At 46.3% G+C, this 19,754-nt stretch overlaps 1 protein-coding gene across 36 annotated transcripts in view; it reads right to left on the bottom strand.

Moving 5' to 3' along the window:
- Nucleotides 1-19,754, bottom strand: part of LOC119160802 (bromodomain-containing protein 3) — a 329,355-nt gene that overhangs the window by 116,935 nt on the left and 192,666 nt on the right. The window lies entirely within an intron of this gene.

Here is a 19,754-nt window from a genome sequence, read left to right as displayed (position 1 = left end):
CCCTGTCACAAGACCGTTAGATAAGATTACTACATTCAATGGAACAACTAGTGAAATGACTGACATGTTTAACACCCCAGCCATTCTTCATAAGGCCTGCCTTCATTTTGTTTTTGTTTTTTCAAATCAATTCTGGAACACACCTGCACCAATTTTCCACTGGCAGAAAAAAACAACATCGAGATTAAATATTTTCAAAATTTCGTATGTGCACAGGTTTTCGCCTATGCGAAAACTCATGCACATACGAGACTATCGCAAATTGTTATAGTTTTTATGCATATTTTGAAGGGAATCGTGTTCCCTTCTTCATTCTCAATACCCTCTGAGCAGCGAACATCCCAATATTAGTCTAAAAGCCTGCCTTTTGTAAACTAATTATTCATATTGAAACAATACAGGCTACTCTGAAGTAACGAGATTTTGCAACAGCTGAAGTGAGAAGGTTAATTACAACACCCGATTTTACTACTTTAGAGTGTGTCACGGACGGCCATTTTTGGCGGCCCCGCGTCACGGCAATTAACGGGCGCCGTACTCTCCCACTGACCGTGAGAACGGTGGGCGCATGAAAGGGAGCCGAGAAGTGCAGAATGGGGCGCTCTTCTTAGAACGTCGGCGCCGACGTTTGATCCTTTTGTAACTGCGGCAGTGTCTGCAAGGTCGTGGAAGGCCGCGATGTACCCCGAACAAGGATTAGACTACAGGATGCATCAGCTGAGAGCCAAACAGTCTGACCGTTTCCCAACGGTGGAATCCCACGGGGGAAACCATGGGAAAACCTCTGGTGGCCAAGCCGTATGACAACATCCCAACAGGCTGTCACTCTCGCTAGATGAGGGCCCTCTCCTAATTAAAAAGGGGTGGGGTCAATATATTTTTGGGGCGGAGTTTCCATCAAGGCAACGCGCATTATTGGACCCATGTAGAGATCTCTTGTCCCCAAGGAAGAGAGCGAGGAGACACGAGGGGGATTTAAGCGCAGGATTTTGACCTGCTAGACAGACTAGTCGCTGACCAACATGGTGTAGAAACAGATCAACAAGCATCTCTTCTAGAAGTTTTTAGTGTGGCTCTGTATCGGCTGGCCACCTAAACTTAGCCGTTCGTCTAGTTGTGGTGCGATATTAACGTCAGCAACGTAGACATCGGGACTTCGCCTCGAGTTGGCTCAACCTGCTCGAAGTCACCTGCAAGCACTAGCCTCCCGGAGCCACTAGCGTTGCAACACCACATGCTGAAGCACTAGCCTCCCGGAGCCACCAGCGTTGCAACACCGCAGACATCGCAGTCGTGCCAGAACTCTCTTCGCCTTGTCGCATCCGATCGTCGGGGACGCAACGCTGCCGGTCATCACACGTATGCCTTCACCTGTTTACATCTTCGAACTTTCTCCTCCTTAGTTCTATAGTTGTTAGTTTGTGTAGTTTGTAATAGTTCTCTCGCGTAAGCTGATTTATCGTTTTTATATGTTTTTTAGTTGTATCAAGTGTTGATGTATTTTGTTAGTTGTAATGAAGTGTTGTACTAGATCCCGTGTGCTGCAATATCACTAGAGTAAAGTTTGTTTTGTTTTCTCACGTCTCTGCTTGCGTACGGAACGAACCAACCTGCTGTCTGTCGTTCCCGTCACCGGCTTCGCACTGGCGACGCTAGACTGGCAGCTTGTAACAAAACTGGCGTCTGCGCGAGGACGTTCCGTACAAGAGTAAGACAGTGAGGGGTGAACGAGAATTGTGCGGACAGCGTGGTTATAGAGCCGCACAGTTGAAGCGGTTGCATCTTGCATAAGATTGTGCTGTTTTTATAGAGGCATTATAGTGACAATTTGCAGTATGGAGTGTATGGATTTGTATAAGTGGATCACGCACGGTAAACAGTTAGGCCTCGAGGGCGCCGAACTGAGACAATGGGTTAAGGAGCAGCAGGAACAGGTGCAGGCGTTAGCCAGAGAAGAGCGGGCATTGGCCCGGGAGGAAAAGGAAAAAGAAAGGAAGAGAGAACGCGAAGAAAAGGAGAGAGAGCGCGAAGAAAGGGAGAAAGAACGAGAAGCAGCAAGGGAAGCCGGAGAACGGGAAGTACAGTTACTGCAATTAAGGATTCGCCTCAGTGAGAATAGCAGTGTGAGCCGATCCAGCAGTGAGCACGGCGATGCCGGGGAGGAGCCGAGTTTGAGAATACACGCAGGTAGACTGCTCGTCACCTTTGACGAAGGAAGGGACGACTTAGATGCGTTTATACACCGGTTTGAGAGCATCGCCAGAGGGCAAAAGTGGCCTGAAAGCCAATGGGCGACGGCGCTTTCGACATGTCTTACAGGAGAGGCGCTAAGTGTTTATGGCAGGCTACCACCTACAGATGCAGCGGACTACACCAAGGTTAAAACCGCCCTCCTGAAGCACTTTTGCTTCACGGTGGATGGGTTCCGAGACAAGTTTAATAAGGAGAGGCCAGTAGGGGGTGAAACAGCAACACAGTACACGGCTCGCTTAAGACATTACTTCGATAGATGGGTTGAGCTGTCCAAAACTGAGAAAGAATTCGAGTCCCTCTGCACATTGTTGATTAGAGAGAGGTTTTTGGATGGATGTGGTTCGAACCTGGCATTATATTTAAAAGAAAGGAGGGCGGAATCCCTGGGAGACATGCTTGAGCTGGCAGACCAGTTTTTGAAAGCTCAAGGTGGAGCAAGCCTAGCGAAAACAAAGGAAGATAGTCCCATAACGGACCAGAAAGGGAAATACGAGAAAGGAGGCAACAGCCACTCACCACTACCACGGTGCTATATTTGCAATCGTGGGAATCACCCGCCGCACTTGTGTTGCAACAGACCTGCCGCTAATGTAGCCATCGTCTGCTTTAAGTGTGGGAAAAAAGGACATAGGGCACACGACTGCCGGTCAGGAGCAAATAACTCACTCCAGGTGTCCTGCTTCTACGCACCAAGGGAAACGCGCGAGGATCCCATATGCGACGGGTATATCGAGCTTAGGAATGACGAAAAAGTTCCCGTCGTCAACGCTGTAAGGATGACACCGCCGAAAAAACTGACTGAGAACCTACCAGTGGCCACAGGGACCCTCCGAGGCACAGACATATCAGTGTTGCGGGATACGGGGTGCAACACAGTAATCGTGCGGAGGAAGTTGGTGAAGGAAGACGAGCTGACAGGTACAAGCAGACTCGTCTACTTGGTTGATGGAACAGCGAGGATGCTGCCCGAAGCACGGATTGCGGTTGACACCCCCTACTTTACTGGAAATCTGACAGAACTATGCCTGCAAGATCCACTGTATGACCTCATTCTGGGCAATATCGATGGCGTAAGACCTCCTAATAATCCCAGAAAGGAGACTGAAAAACCTGTCTCGACAAAGGAGTTAAGGGAAGAGCCTGTAGCAGCAGCTATCACCCGTTCCCAAGCACATGCACAGCCGGAAAAATTTGCCAAGCTTCGTACGCCTGGGACCACGGCGGGATTGCCGGGAGATAACTATGGCTGCGAGCAGAGGGGAGATGCGACACTCAGTGTTTTGAGAAGATCGGCAGGAAGCCAACATGCCGAAATGAGAAGGGAAGCATCGAGTATAAACAAGAACAGGGACTGCTATACCGACAGTACACAGAGGCTAACGGACGGCTTGTACGCCAATTAGTCGTTCCACACTGTCACCGAGAAGCTGTGCTTAAAACAGCACACCAAGGTATCATGGCAGGACACTTGGGCACGCAGAAAACCAAGGCCCGGATCTCGGAGTTCTTTTGGCCAGGCATCACAGCTGACGTAAAAAGGTTCGTCCACTCATGTGACATTTGTCAGCGCACCGTACCAAAGGGCCGTGTACCTCATGTTCCACTGGGGAGGGCACCGATAATCGACACCCCGTTCAAACGAGTGGCGATCGATATAGTGGGACCGATTCACCCGCCCTCAAAGCATGGGAACCGATACATTTTGACTTTGATGGATTATGCCACCCGGTATCCAGACGCAGTGGCGCTCCCGAGTATCAAAACTGAGCGAGTGGCCGAAGTCCTGGTCGAGATGTTCTCCCGGTTTGGCGTACCCCTCGAGGTACTGAGCGACCGTGGCACGAACTTCACATCGGACCTAATGAAGGAAGTAGCGCGGCTCCTTTCCGTGCGCCAGCTCCACACCACCCCATATCACCCTATGGCGAATGGCTTGGTGGAAAAATTCAACGGCACCTTAAAATTAATGTTGAAGCGCATGTGCACCGAAAAACCGAAAGATTGGGACCGCTACCTGGCACCTCTACTGTTTGCTTATAGGGAGGTTCCGCAGGCCAGTATGGGGTTTTCACCCTTCGAGCTTCTCTGTGGCCGCCATGCGAGGGGACCCTTGGCGATACTGAAGGAGCTGTGGACGAACGCCGACTTGACTGAAGAAGCTAAGACGATGTACCAGCATGTCTTCGACCTTCGGAACCGTTTGGAGAAAACATGCCGCCTGGCACACAAGGAGTTGGAAAAAGTCGGAGCACGGTACCCGAAGCTGTAGAATCGAAAGGCGAAGGAGCGGACTTTCAACCCCGGAGACAAGGTACTGATTTCACTTCCCACCGACACGAACAAGCTGCTGCTGCAATGGAAGGGCCCTTTTGAAGTCCGGGAAAAGAAAGGTGAAGCTGACTACGTCGTAGACACAGCTGGCGGCAGAAAAATCTTCCACGCCAACTTACTGAAAAGGTACAAGGAGAGGGACAGCAGCCCACGAGGAGGCTTTTCGAAGTCTCAAACAACATGTCTCTACGAAGCCGATACTACGGCTACCAAATTTGCACCAACCATTCGTACTTCGAACGGACGCATCGGACACAAGTCGCGGAGCCGTGCTCATGCAGGCCCACGAAGGCAAGCTCCACCCCACAGCTTATGCCAGCCGAAAGCTGCTTCCACGGGAGGCTTGCTATAGTAGCATCGAACGCGAATGTCTCGCGTTGATATGGGGAATTCAGAAATTCTACATGTACTTATATGGAGTACATTTTTGTGTCCAGACAGACCACCAGCCTCCGAGTTATATTCAACAGGCAAAAAAGCTGAACGCTCGAGTACTTCGATGGAGTTTACTACTCCAAGAGTACCAGCTCACCATTACGCATATTAAGGGTAGCGAAAACGTGGGAGCCGATTACTTGAGCCGGATATAGTTCTTGAGGTCTGGGGAGCATGTTATTTTTTTTTCCTTTCGTCGTTTGTTTTCTGTTTGTATGTGCGTATTTCATTGTATAAGAAGTGTATTTTGAGTTATTTTCTTTTTGCTTGGTGCATTGGTTGTTTTTACATGTTGTAACGCACATTGAAGGATTTCACTACAGTAGAGGAGCGCACCTGTTCCGTTTTGTTCGTAGCATACTTTCGTTCAGTGTATTCTGTATTGATGGCTGCCATACATGGCTACTTCTTTTTCTTGTTTGCATGGCGCATTGTTATTGTTGCGTGTAACTGAAGCTGGTACTCTAACAATTGTTTTTCCCTTTTGTTGTTACTTTGATGCACTCTGCCTATTTATGTTGTGTATGAGAGGGACAGTCCTCATGTCTCCCTTGTTGGTGGTGTTTTGTTCATTGTGGTCGAAAAATTCCCCTCAGTGTGAGCCAATGTTATGAATAACATTCTGAAAGTGGGGGGCAATGTCACGGACGGCCATTTCTGGCGACCCCGCGTCACGACTATTAACGGGCGCCGTACTCCCCCACTGACCGTGGGAACGGCGGGCGCATGAAAGAGAGCCGAGAAGTGCAGAACGGGGTGCTCTTCTTCGAACGTTGCCGCCGACGTTTGATCCTTTGTAACTGTGGCGGCGTCTGCAGGGTCATGGAAGGCCGCGATGTACCCCGAACAAGGATTAGACTACGGGATGCACCGGCTGAGAGCCAAACAGTCTGACCGTTTCCCACGGGGGAAACCGTGGGAAAACCTCTGGTGGCCAAGCCGTATGACAACATCCCAAAAGGCTGTCACTCTCGCTAGTTGAGGGCCCTCTCCTAATTAAAACGGGGTGGGGTCAATATATTTTTGGGGCGGAGTTTCCATCAAGGAAACGCGCATGATTGGACCCATGTAGAAGTCTCTTGTCCCCAAGGAAGAGAGCGAGGAGACACGAGGGGGATTTAAGCGCCGGATTTTGCCCTACTCAACAGACTAGTCGCTGACCAACATGGTGTAAAAACAGATCAACAAGCATCTCTTCTAGAAGTTTTTAGTGTGGCTCTGTATCGGCTGGCAACCTAAACTTAGCCGTTCGTCTAGTTGTGACGCGATATTAATGTCTGGAACGTAGACATCGAGACTTCGCCTCGAGTTAGCTCAACCTGCTCGAAGTCACCTGCAAGCACTAGCCTCTCGGAGCCACCAGCGTTGCAACACCACCGACATAGCTGTCGTGCCAGAACTCTCTTCGACTTCTCGCATCCGATCGTAGGGGACACAACGCTGCCGGTCATCACACGTATGCCTTCACCTGTTTATATCTTCGAACTTTCTCCCCCGTAGTCTATTGGTGTTAGTTTGTGTAGTTTGTAATAGTTCTCTCGTAAGCTGATTAATTGTTTCTGTTATATATTTCTTTAGTTGTATCAAGTGTCGATGTATTTTGTTAGTTGTATTGAAGTGTTGTATTAGATCCCGTGTGCTGCAATATCACTAGAGTAAAGTTTGTTTTGTTTTCTCACGTCTCTGATCTCTTCACTCTCTCTGCTTGCGTACGGAACGAACTAACCTGCTGTCATTCCCGTCGCCGACTTCGCGCTGGCGATGCTAGAGTGGCAGCTTATAACAGAGTGCGAAGAAGAATGATCGTGGAGAACCTTGTGCGTGAAACAAATCCATGCTCGCTTTGTTCGAATATATGTACAGATTTCATGTATTTCACAGGTATTAACGACAGCGACTGTGGTAGCCTTGTTTGTAAATCTCATTTCTGGATGAAACTTGATCACGGTGGAACCTTCCCTCTTGTTTTTTTTCTTGTTCCCTTGATGTGTTTTTAAGAATAAAGTTTCAGTCTTTGCTCCTTTGTCTTCTTTTGCGCCCCACTAGTTTGCGGCCACAATATTTCATTGTGAATCTGTACAAACTAGCCCGCCTTTTAGCCCTTCTACCAGATAGGAGAGCCAAGGAAATGCTACTCCATGTGCTGAAAAACTAGCCCGCCTTTTAGCCCTTCTACCCGATAGGAGAGCCAAAGAAATACTACCCCATGTGCTGAAGTGCTTTCAGCACATTGAGTAGTACTTAATTATAGCTGAAAAAGCGTGATGACCAAGAATTTGTTTACGCTGATGTCTTGAGTAGACACCAGGTTATTATTAAAGGTATTAATTGCAATTATTACAGCCATCAATTGCATTGGGTCACAAAATAGCATGCCACCTGGAAAAAAAAAAAAAAAACTGCCATGGAGCACTGGCCTCAAAGGGTCATAACTGATTCTCGTCAGCCCAGTTTATTCCAGCGTAACAGAAAGCTTACCCTTCATAGTGTTCGTAGCTGCAGTGTCTAATCCCAAATGCACGTAGTTATTTGATAGGCAGCATTTTTCAAGTAGAAAGGCTCTGAACACGTATGTCCCTTTTCATCCAGCAATGCTGAGAACTGGTAGCCCTTCTAGTGGGGCTTGCGCATGCTATCGTTCTGCTGACCAGAATTATAATAAAGATGCTTAACCACACTTATTCCGAGCTTTGCAACTATTTTTGAAAACAAAAATCCATTACAAAGAGATGATGCGGCTTTACACAGCTTCCCTGTTTTGTACCGCGTTCTGTGTGCCTGTGCCCAAGGTTGCTGCACCTATGTCGTGGATGGCTTGCATTTTCGTGGTTACTCTCTTGACACACAAGCCAAGCCAAGTCACCGTAAACGTCACTGCGCATATGTGCGGCCGTACCGAGTAGCAGTAGACATTGGGATGGACAATTCAAAGTCCTATACCATGCTAAGAGTTTTACAGGTGCTGGTCGCACATCTGTGTACTGCATTGACTCAGAAAAGTAGTGCTCATTGCGACACTTCTCGCATCTCGAGATTGGTAGCTGCGATACAGTAACAAAAAACGACTACAAGAATGATGCCCTCCGACAGGTCGCTGAGAAAGAACGATTTCCGAGACGAAGTGTAGGCAGAGAAACCACATCGCTCCAAAATCTTAGCGACTTGGGAACTGCATGCACGGTTTCATGAGCACGCAAAAAGTTCCTCAAGACGCGCTGACGAGAATGGGATCATTACGTCCCACGAAGGCAGTGCCAGTGGTGTCAACTTATAATTTTAGCAAAGTCGTCAAAAGCTTCCAAAAAGTCTTCAATTCTAGCCAAAAGTCACCAAACGATAATGATGATTACTTTTTCTCGAGTCTTGTTTTTTACTTGATAAAGAAAGTGAGCAGATTTTTTTTTTATTTCAACAATGGTTTAAATGAATTCCTTTTGTGGCAAATGAACTGCGCTGCTACCTCCTAGCTATATCACTGTGAGCAGCTGTAATCCATCTGTTTACAGTGAACCGTGAGACGTTCGCCGCTTTGTCCATTTCTAACTGGAACAGGAGTGCTCGGAACGGCCATATTGCACACAAAAAATCGCAGCGCTACAAGCAGCTAGAGCCTGCTTTGGCCTCACTTATTGAAGCTCATTCTGAGCATTCTACTGAACAGTTCCCCATTTTTTATGTCTGTTTTAGAAACACGCGGTCTCAAATTTTGAGTCCCCCCAAAAGTCGCTAAGACTCTAAAGAGATATAATTGCCACTAGCACGACAAAGAAGACGCTAAATTTAACGACTTTCTTGCTAGATAAACACCACTGGGCAGGGCCACTTTAATGCATACTCTTAACACAGGTCTATATGTACATTTTTGTGGAGTAATATCTTGTACTATAAAGAAGCACACAATGCTTAAATAATACCAAGCAAATTGACTGTGTAACACTAATCTACAGTCACGTGACAGGGTACATAGAATAACCTAAGCTTTTGCCACCAGAGACCCCACAGGCCATTTTTCGTGATTTTCAATGCAGAAATAAAGGTATTGATCCACTTCTCATGAGAAAGACTGGGCTGGTTTGAGTCACTATAACGTACAATATTTCCATCTGTGCAGTAATCTCATTTCATGTTCTGGGCAGTTGTCAGTCTGTTTAAGAGACAACTTTCATTGATGCTGATAACACTGCTTCACTATTTGGCCGGAATTTAACCACTATTTGGCCGGACTTTAACCACATGAGCCGATCTGTGCTTGAGGGGAAACCATCACCGCCTACCCTATGTCAGCAACACCCTATTGCTCGGCTTTGAAAAATGCTTTTTATTCTACCTGTGGTAACACCCTTCAGGCCATTTCCAATACAAAAAAAAGTAACGAGATATCGATGCCCTGCATAGCATTGCAATAAAATTGACACATTGTAAAAGCATTTCACTACTAGGATACAAACACATTTGTTGAATCTACTTTCATAACAAAAATAGTACAGATACTCGCATGACACCCTCTTGATTTCACTACAGCTTACATTGGCAGTGGTATAACTTAGGCAGAATTCTGAATGAGTAACGTATTTACTCACATAATCTGCGTACCTCTGATATTTTCCCAGTTTTCTGATATTTTCCCAGAATACACGCTCACGTCACGACATGGATTACTTCCTGCATCAGAGGCGTGCAAGGGCCTTGTAGCCCTGTCCCACCAACCGTTCCCCTCATTCTCGGTGCTCACAGTGGAACACACCTTTGGCTGATTTTGCAAGTTCAGGTTTTTCCATCCGCATGCTTCATGTTTCGACTCCTCCCTTGCGATGCGCTACAACAATTACATATAGCCCGAAATGCAAGCTCATTATTATAACGTTTCCCGATGACAACTGGAATCGTTTCATTGCCAAGCACTTCAGCATCAAGCGTCAATTTCTTCAACATCGTACTATCGCTGCGATTGGTACAGGAGAAAAAGAGTGGGCGCTAGCTAATAAGTTTCCTGCTCTTGAAAGCCTTTTCAATTATGTGCGAACGCTTAGGTCTTCCAGTATTGCCGTCTCGTAGGACCTAGTTTCTCCCAGCATTGTCAGGAAAAGCTTCAAGAAAAATCGGGCATTTCAAACATGATCGGTGGAACCAAGGACGATGCACTTTGGCAAAGCGGTGACAGCTGCCTCGACAATGACTCCCAATTTTACCTCCCAATCGATGATCCTGACTAGACCGCGCATGTCCAAATCTAACTGGTTAAAGTGCCTGCCAATTCTGTTGAAAAACCAAGTGCACTGCGTTTGTGCTTCAATTTATTTTCTCGCTTTAAAACAGGGTGTCTACCAGTTTGCTTTTTTCAAAATTCCCTGACTTTTCTAGGTTTGCCATGATTTGAAGCAAATTCCATGACCCTCACGTCTGCTGCTTGGAAAACTCTGTGCACTGGAAACAGACTCTCGAGTGATAGAAAAAAATCAGGCACTCCTATAAAATGAGTAAATAAATGTACCACAAGTACTCAAAATGTTCCGAGCACGTGCACCTCCGAGTCAGAGAGTAAACAAGTTGGCTGTTTAATGTTTGGAAGAACAAGAAAGCAAACAGAAGAGTTGAAATTAACTGTAGCTAAATAGTTTAAAGGAGCCCACGACAGCCCTACAAGGCAGCTAAAGCTGCTAGAAAACGTAGAAGTAGAGCTCGGTCATTTCCGCCACTGGTGTATATTCTAGTTCACTATAATGGTTACAGCACAGGCCATTTAGATTGTGGATTGGATTAGACTGACCTGTATTTACTGACTTAGCTATTCAGCAGATTGGATTGAATATGATGCGACATGGATTGCTGTACAGTCGACTCCTCTTAAACGAAACTCGAGGGAATCCATAAAACTGTTCCATTTATCAGAAGTTTCATTTAAGCAAAGTACACCTATTTAATGAATCAAAAACTTTATTCAAATTGCACAAACGTCACTGTACTCATGAGGATGAGTAGGAGGAAAAAAAGGAGTGAAGGGTGGTTTGTTTGGCAAGCTTGAGTTGTTTTTTCACAAGGTACGCACCCATGCCTGACAAACTAGCCAGAAATTCTGGACAAGCCTCATGCTCAAAATAGCGCTGCAAAACTTTAACAGCCTCTTTAGCCGATCGGTCTGGTGGTACCACTGGCAATATTGTCATCACAGTCATCGCTGGAAGGTTGATCATCTTGCACTTCGGCAACCACTTCGACAGGCTCCTCACGACAGGTATGAACATTTTCATCAATTGATTCATAGTCCTGCAGCGTCAAAGGGGCAGAGGGCACGAGCTCACTGAATACTGCTTCAATGTTGGCATCAGCAGGGTTTTCTTCATCAGGTGCTGCTTTCTTGCGCTTGAAAGCCAGAATGGCGAAAGCATCTGTGTATTGCTATTGCCTTCACTTGCTCCCAGGCAAGAGCCAAAATGTGGATGGCTGCCAATATATTTGTGCTGTAGCATTTCCCGCTGCCTGCACAAAGCAGAATTCGATGTAGCGATTGTCTGCGGTAATGAATTTTACTGTTCTGAATAACTCCTTTATCCATCGGCTGGATCCATGTCGTTGCACTGGCTGGCAAGAACTCCAGAGTGATGGCTTGGTGTCTTTCAACCTGACCATGGGCTGGGCAATTATCCACGATGAAGACAACCTTTCCGCCTTGCCTCGTAAATCTTGCGTCTTCCTCCCAAAGCCAGTTTCCGAAAATGGCCATGGTCATCCACACTCTTCTGTTCCCATGGTACGCAACGGGCAGTTGTCGAACGCCTTTAAAACAATGTGGGTGCCTTGATTTTCCTATTACTTTCCTAGCACTATTTTCCTAGCGCTGTTTCGATTAACCGATGAATTTTACTTTACAACACATAGAAATCCAGTCATACGAGCCAATTTAGTTTATTAATGAGGCATTTTCGTTTAAGCGAGTTTCGTTTATTGGAAGTACACTGTATTTACTATTGATTTGAATCTCTACCTAAATTGCACACCTTTTGTACATACCTTTCAGGGAAAAAAAAAAACGCACTACTACTCACGTATTCTGTGCACTTTGCATTGAAGAATGAGTAACAACGTCGCAAGAACGGAACGTTACGGCATAATTTTCTTTCATTTTTTGAAACCACATGTTTCAAAAAATAGCCTGTAGAATCCACTGTGAATCCACATCCACATCTACAGGTGGCCTGTAGAATCCACATGTTTAGCCCTCGCTAAACATGTGGATTCTACAGGCCACCAAACTGACTGGTCAAGTGTGCGTGCTCTGGCCAAAGGAAAGCTTGGATCATGCCTGCACCTGAAATGCCAGCACATGCAGACAACTGCACATATATGCTGAACAGGACTGATGCGACACTTCCAACAATGTACTTCCGGTGCTTACGTCCCGTACTTAGACATACTTCCTTTCTTGTTTTAATTTCCAGTTTATTGTTTTCAAAAAGAAAAAAGTTATAAGATCGCCAAATATACAGACGAGGGACCCAAAGTAAAAAAAAAAAGCTGTAGTGAAATGCTGTGCCTTTCTTATGGCTATATATTTCTGTACAAGGCTTCTGTAGCTGGTGCCATAGTGTCAGTAAAGTTTTTTTTTTTTTCGTGGGTGTATCCTTTCACGCCTTCACTGAGAAGCAACAGTTGCGCAAAGTTTTTTTTTTTTTTTTCACACAACTTTTAACTGTTCACTGCAGTTGCAGCCGAAAGAGTGGCTTTTTTAAGCTTTGATCAATGGTATTGCTTTTTTTTTTTTTCACGGTCGCATAGGCTACAGTCAGTTTCCATGACCAAGCAAGATTTTTCAGAAATTCCCCGTCTATTCCATGACTTTTCCAGAATGGTCCAAATTCCCCGACTTTTCCAGGTTTTCCAGGTTGGTTAAAGTATATACTGAGCGCATTAGGGCTATGGCACATTATTACGAATGCTTTCGCAAGATCCCCGCATAATTTGCGCACCACGTCCTCCGAGTTCCGAAGCTGCGAAATAAAAAAAGTGTGAAAATTATGTGAGTAAATACGGTATGCACTGTGGGGGGTGCCGACACCTCCTGTAAAGTTGTTTGCACCCCGTGGTGCACGTGTCTTACCCAAAAGCCGCATTTCGGGTTACAACCACTGGGCGGTAGGTGGCGTGTTCAGGAGTGGTGTTCACCACTATAATCATCATGGTTGGTAGAGTGGTAGCGCCGGCAGTGAACCCTGGCGGAAGGCAAGCCTTGGTGGCGGGCGAGAGTTGAGCGAGTTTCTTCTGCGCGTGGCGGTTGCCGCAAACGGTTGTTTTTAGCGTGGGTCCCCGGTGCGTGGCACCGCGGGCTGCGCGTCGGGGGCCCTCGTGGTAAGTCAAGCATTAGCGACGCTGCCTTGGGTGTGTTAATGTGTTTGATATGTTTTGGAGTGTATGGTAATATTGTGTAGGGATGTCATTAACATGTTAATTACAATTTATGTTATAATAATTCAGCGGACAATGTTGTCGTTCTAAAGTTAGTTAAATGTGTGTATTGTTTGGTTTGTTCCAACCGCGTCTGCTGTGTCCGTTCACTCCAAGAGCATGGCGCTCACCAATTCCAGACCACACAGCACACAGAACAAGTGTGGAGAAGTTCCTAAATGGTGTGATTTGACTACAGTGACCTTAAAAAGCGTAAAAACGCGGCCAGCAGATGATGCTCTCCCAGTAAGTGGATACCAAAACAGCATATCGTCTGCTACGGTACTTCCGGTTCGAGGCCTATCCCTTCGCTTCAAGGTGCCTAGCATGCTCAGTGTAATCAGGGAGGAAATAAGTGAAATTCTGTGACGCGTTTGTTGCCACTTGTTCAGTGATTATGTTCTTAATTTTTTTTGGCCAATGAATAGACTGTATTTCGCTCATTTCAGAGAATGAAGCGAGAAGTGAAAATTTGCAGACACGAGGAACGGTAAGAGGCGGCTTTCGAACGCAGCATTTATGCCTTGAAACATGCAGAAATGTTTTGCAAGACCACCTCCATTCAGCAATTTTGAGCACAAATGGTGACCGCTTCAAAATCACTCGCACATAAAGGCACATGCTGCCGAATGTAAACGTACGTTAGATGACCACAGAAGTAAGCGTACTCGGTCAAATTTATGAAAACCGCTGAGTGCGTGAAAGGCCCACGGGACAAAAAGGCCGCTCTATTAATGGTATCGTGGGGCATAAAATGATCGAAGTAGCTTTTGAAGCAAGAAGTAGCCTGGTATGGCCACTTTATTGTGTCAGACTTGCAAGCGTAAAGTGCCGATGGGCTGTGTTGTATATGTTGCATGTAAAGAATTTGGCATACAGTCACCGACCGATAAATCAGACATACTCGGTGATTCGGACAGCCGCGTGGCCCCGCCGATGGTCCAATAGAAGTAATGTGTAAAGACGACCGATATTTCGGAGAGCTGCCAGATCTGCATTCAATAATTCGGACCTTGCCCGACTGTTGCACACGCCGAATCGGCAGCAATTATCTCCTCCGGCACTTATACCATACAAAGTATGGCCTCGGAGATCAAAATGAAAGCTAATTGGTAATCTATGAGGCTTTATTTCGATCGCAACTTTATGCCTCAGAGATTTGTACTTGAAAATGTCGATCTTGGAGGCGCGGCTCAACTGTGGGGGATCGTATCGACATCGCGATCATCCCACATTCCGGTTCCTGTATACCCTTCGCCACCCTCACTGTGCGGCTATCGCCGCCATTCTGTCCCATGTGTGTGCGGTACAGCGTTTTGCTGAATTCTGCACGCGTTCATATTTATTTTGACACTATCGGACTACATGAAGAATAAAGACAAGATTTTAGGCGGGACGGAGAACAAAAGAGGGTGCGTCAAGGTGTTGATCCGCAGTTGGAAGAAGCGTTGAGCATTTGGCTTAACGCTACCGTCGCTTAACGGGTTCCCGTTTCCGGCCACTTCTTCAAGCAAAAGGCCGAGACACTGGCACTTTGCCTTGGCATCGATGGATTTAAGTTCAGCGATGGCTGGCTCCGGAACTTTAAAAAGCGGCACGACCTCGTTTTCAAAAAAATGTGCGGTGAGAGCGGTGCCGTTGATAAGCACACTGGTAGCTTTACCGCGGTGGAAAGTTGGTGGAGCTGCTTTGGCACGACTCGGCTGACGACACCTTCAATCTCGATGAAACCGGGTTTTTCTAAAGCTACTACCGGAGAAGACACTCGCCCGTTCTGGAGAACCTTGCCACGGACGTAAACTCGGCAAGGAACGAGTCACTGTCGTTGTCGGCTGCAACGCTTCCGACACGGAAAAGCTCCCGCTGCTGGTAATCAGGAAATCGAAAAACCCTCGAGGTTTTAAGGGTAAAAAAAATTTGCCTGTCTGGTACGAAGCCAATAAGAAGGATTGGGTCACACAGAAGCTGTTTGAAGACTATGTCGGAAAATTAGACCGAAAGTTTGAATTGCAAAAGTGCAAGGTATTTTTGTTCGTAGATAACTGTACTGCCCATGCGCCGATCAGCTGTCTGAAAGCCATCGACCAGTATTTGGCGGCAGCCTATGGACCAAGGTATCATCAAGAATTTGAAGGTGCTGTATCGTTCACGCATGCTGCAGCACGTGTTGCTCTGCTTAGAGAGCCAGATAATATACAACATTGATTTGATCTCGGCCGTGAGCATGCTTGCTGATGCGTGGAAGGCAGTGTCGGCAGGCACGATCAGCAACTGTTTCCAGCACGCAGAATTTACGTTGTGTAGTGAGCCCGACCCCGCCGACACAGCAGCCGAAGACCCCGACAATGCAACTGAAGAGCCGGACCTGCCGCCCAGCGCATCGAGCTCGGGTGCGGACGTTATCGACGACCTGCGAGGTTGTGGTGTGCCGATTCCCGCACCTGTTACGTTTGAAGACATAGCAAAGGTCGACAGTGCAGTTGTCGGTTGGCGACTGCATATTGAAACACAATGTTCGAGTGCGTGAAGGAACAAGATCTCACGTTAGGAAGATGGAAAGGCGTCAAAAAGCTAGAAAACTACGAGCGTATTTCATTTACAGAGTAAGAAACAGTTTACCATTGCCATTTACTCTATCGAACCCGGATGATGTCTTGCGTAACAGGAAAAGAAATAATTTTATGGGTAATTAGCATGAAAACAAATGAACAGACATTTAGTGATGCTACATTATATCTAGAAAATTTTTAATTGTGCAGAGTGAACAAGCACTTCTGTATCAACAAAAATAGTATTCTGAATCACCCCACTGAGCAAACAATGATGGCAAATAGTATTCTGAATCACCCTACTGAACTAACAATGATGGCGTCCATTCACTAGCATTTGCTGCGCCTGATTCACCCTCTGACAGACTCTGCGAACTCAAATTGGGCTCTGCCAAGCTGGTGACCTTGAAATGTACAAGGTTCGTACAGGTTTGCAAAGCAAAAATTCAAGGATATTCAAGGACTTTCCAGGACGTGTTGCAAGTTCTTCAAGGACTCAAAACGGCATGCAAATTGAAACTTTTCACTCTAAAATTTTCAAAAATGACGAATTTTATTGTACTTACAATATATAGACATCACTTTCATAATTAAAAGAGTGTAGTTTTTATAACTTCTCGCACCCTCTCCATAGGAAGAGGGCACGATGTCACCCCGGAAAGTTCCGTGCTGATGGGCTTCAACGCACATGTGTAGTCGGGCCTTAAGAGGAGATGCAAGTCGAAAAATCGCGTTTTTAGCGAAATTTCTCGTATTTCTGATTTTTATTGCATTGTAATCTTCAAACCTTCTTTTTTCATCTGTGAAAATTTCATAACTAAATTCGAACTGCAAAATGCAAAAAAATGTGTATGAAGGCATCGCGGTGGCTCAAAATTTCGAGAATTTGCGCCGATATTGCCCATCTTTGACTGCGTGCTGCTCCCCGTCGCAGTGCCGCCCGCCATCGCGATCGGTTGGGAAAGTTGCGTCCGGCCTTCTTCTTACAGCTCCGACGACCGCCAGTTTCGTTTGTGGGCAAAAAAAAAATAAATAAAAAACGAGGCCTTTTTATCACGTGGTTTGAGCGGTTTGAAACGTGCGGCACCCTAAGCCGCATCGCCATTGGCTACCGAGTCATTGTCAGCAGTGTTGGTGGCGGCCATCGGCATTTGGTCCGTCTGCTTTTCTGCACATCTACGCATATTTCCGCGATGACAAGCCCGAAAAAGTGCAACGTGAGACCGCAGAAGTTTCGAACGAAGCACAAGTTCAAGGGAAGGCGGCGTAAAGCGCCCCGAACGACGGCGAAGAACGAGAACGCGCCTACGTGTGCTAGGCCTGACGGCGGCATCGACGAGTGCGGGAGCGACAGTGGCTGCGATGAAGGGATTGACGCTGCGCTTTCTTTCGTCAGTGCTTCGGAAAAGAAGCTCGGCTTCTTCGAAAAAGACGAAAGACAGCGCGATGAGGTTTGTGCAACGACATTTTTGTGCGACACTTTCTTGCTGACGGCACTTGTGGCAGGTGCGGCATGCCCTGCTTGCGGCATTCAAAAACTTGCCGTTCGGGAGCCGGCAGAAAAGCACAAGGGACTTTCGTCGCTCCTCGAACTTCATTGCGAAAACAGCGAATGCTCAGCGACTGTTCTTTCGTGCTTTTATACGTCACTGCGTGTTACGGCGGATGGCAGCAGCCGAGTGAGCCAACGGTACGACAGTGGGAGCTCCCGAGATAGTTTCGCTGTAAATGTGAAGGCGGCGGTGGCTGCACGCGCTGTCGGCATCGGGCATGAGCAATTGTCGAGATTTTGCTCCATTATTGGACTCCTAAAGCCAATGCACCACCGAGGATTTTTTCGATAGCAAAGAAGGTGCACACCGCTGCCATGGCAGCTGTGAGTGAAAACTTGCGCCGATCCAGAGAGTTGACGAAAGAAGTAGCAGGCGAAACTGATGTGGCTGTTATGTTCGACGTCACTTGGCAGAAGAGGGGCACAAAAGCCACAACGAGATTGGCGCAGTTATCTCCTTAGATACTTACTGGCCTCTGCTTAGACTTCGAGGTCATATCAAATTACTGCCTGACATGCAGTAGGCACAAGGATATGGGCCCAGACGAGGAAGTGTGGCAGGCATTGACTTATGACACCCCACTGCATTTCATGACATTCTTGAGTGACGGTGACAGCAAAGCATATAGTGCAGTTGCAGAGTCAAAAGTCTATGGTGCTGTCAATATAGAAAAAGAAGACTGCACTAATCATGTGGCCAAGAGACTTGGCACCGCGCTACGGAAGCTGCATGTGCCATTACCACGAGGGCAGAAAATGAAAGAGCCAGCCGTTCAGAAGCTCCAAACATACTATCAGATTGCCATAACAAGCAACAGGGGGAGTGTACGGGATATGTACACTGCAGTATGGGCTTCGTACTTCCACTCATGCTCTACTGACAATGCTGGCAGCCACAAGTTTTGCCCTGCAGGAACAGAGTCGTGGTGCAAACATCAACGCGCTGAAGCACTTGGTGAACCTGCACCACGCCACACACCTCTCCTGACAAAAGCACAGGGATTGGCTGTTTTGCCCATTTATAAGCGGCTAACAGATGAGAAGCTCCTTGCTCGATGCATCAAAGGGAAAACCCAGAACGCATCGGAATCCCTGAACAGCAAAATTTGGCTACTTTGCCCCAAGACTAAATTTGTCTCCCGAACGGTTGTCGAGACTACCGCAGCTATGGCAATCCTGTGGTTCAACAAGGGTCATGCTACTTTCGAGCACATCCTGGAAGAGCTCAACATACTGCCATCTAGAGATCTAGTTACTTTCAGTGATTCCCGCGATGCGAGGCGCATCAAGAGAATGTCCGAGCGTCTGACAGCAGAAGCAAGGGCCCACCGTCGTCGTGGAGTGAAAAGGGCACGGCTACAAGAGAGTGCTCGCAAGGACAGTGAGGGCACAACCTATGCTGCAGGACAGTTCTAGTAACTTGCAGTGCTTTTCAAAGTTCTGTTGAACATTATGGCCAAAGATTATGTATTTCTAACAACTCTGTGATAAAAAAAAAGAGGTTTCAAACTTTCAAATGCGTTTTTCTCCTTTTGCAGTTTTGTGTGATCTGTGCTTCTTATACACGCTAGTTCGTATACTTAGAATTGTCATACCTCTATGAAATTTTGCACTTAGCATGATGAAGGCCAATAGAGTGCAAGTATCTATTCAGATTGTCAGTGCTGCTTGATTACGTTTTTCAAAATTTACATAACATTGAAAGCCCTTGGCAACTAGAGCCATAGTAAATTTTTCTATTTTATTATTGTATTTCACCTTTTTACACACAAAATTTATATAGTTTTTTGCACTCTACAGTTCCAAAGGATCATAGTCAGCTATAACTGCATACTTTATCTCAAATATTTATAGGTCAGAATTGTTGCATAAACAATGGCCATAATTTTGCAGTATCTGACCTGCAGAAAGAAAACCAAGCAATCTACATGAAAATAAATGACATATTTGAAAAGAGGAGAAAAAACTCTATTAGCATGCCAATTTGTGTTAAATTCAGACTCTTATTAAAGAAAATCGTTTTTCGAGTAGCATCTCCCCTTAAAGAGGTCGTGCCACAATATTTGTGGTTTGCGTGCTCTTTGCTGAAAGCTTTAATTATAGCTCCAATAAGCACGATACACACACCAAGATTCATTTATTCTGGCTATTTAACGTGTCGCCTCTTTGATATGGACAATTTTAGTTAATGTTTG

The sequence above is a fragment of the Rhipicephalus microplus genome, chromosome X (assembly GCF_043290135.1).
Source record: "Rhipicephalus microplus isolate Deutch F79 chromosome X, USDA_Rmic, whole genome shotgun sequence".
Lineage (NCBI taxonomy): Eukaryota > Metazoa > Arthropoda > Arachnida > Ixodida > Ixodidae > Rhipicephalus > Rhipicephalus microplus.
Note: the sequence above shows the minus strand (reverse complement) of the source record. Positions and strands in the feature narration are given on the sequence as shown.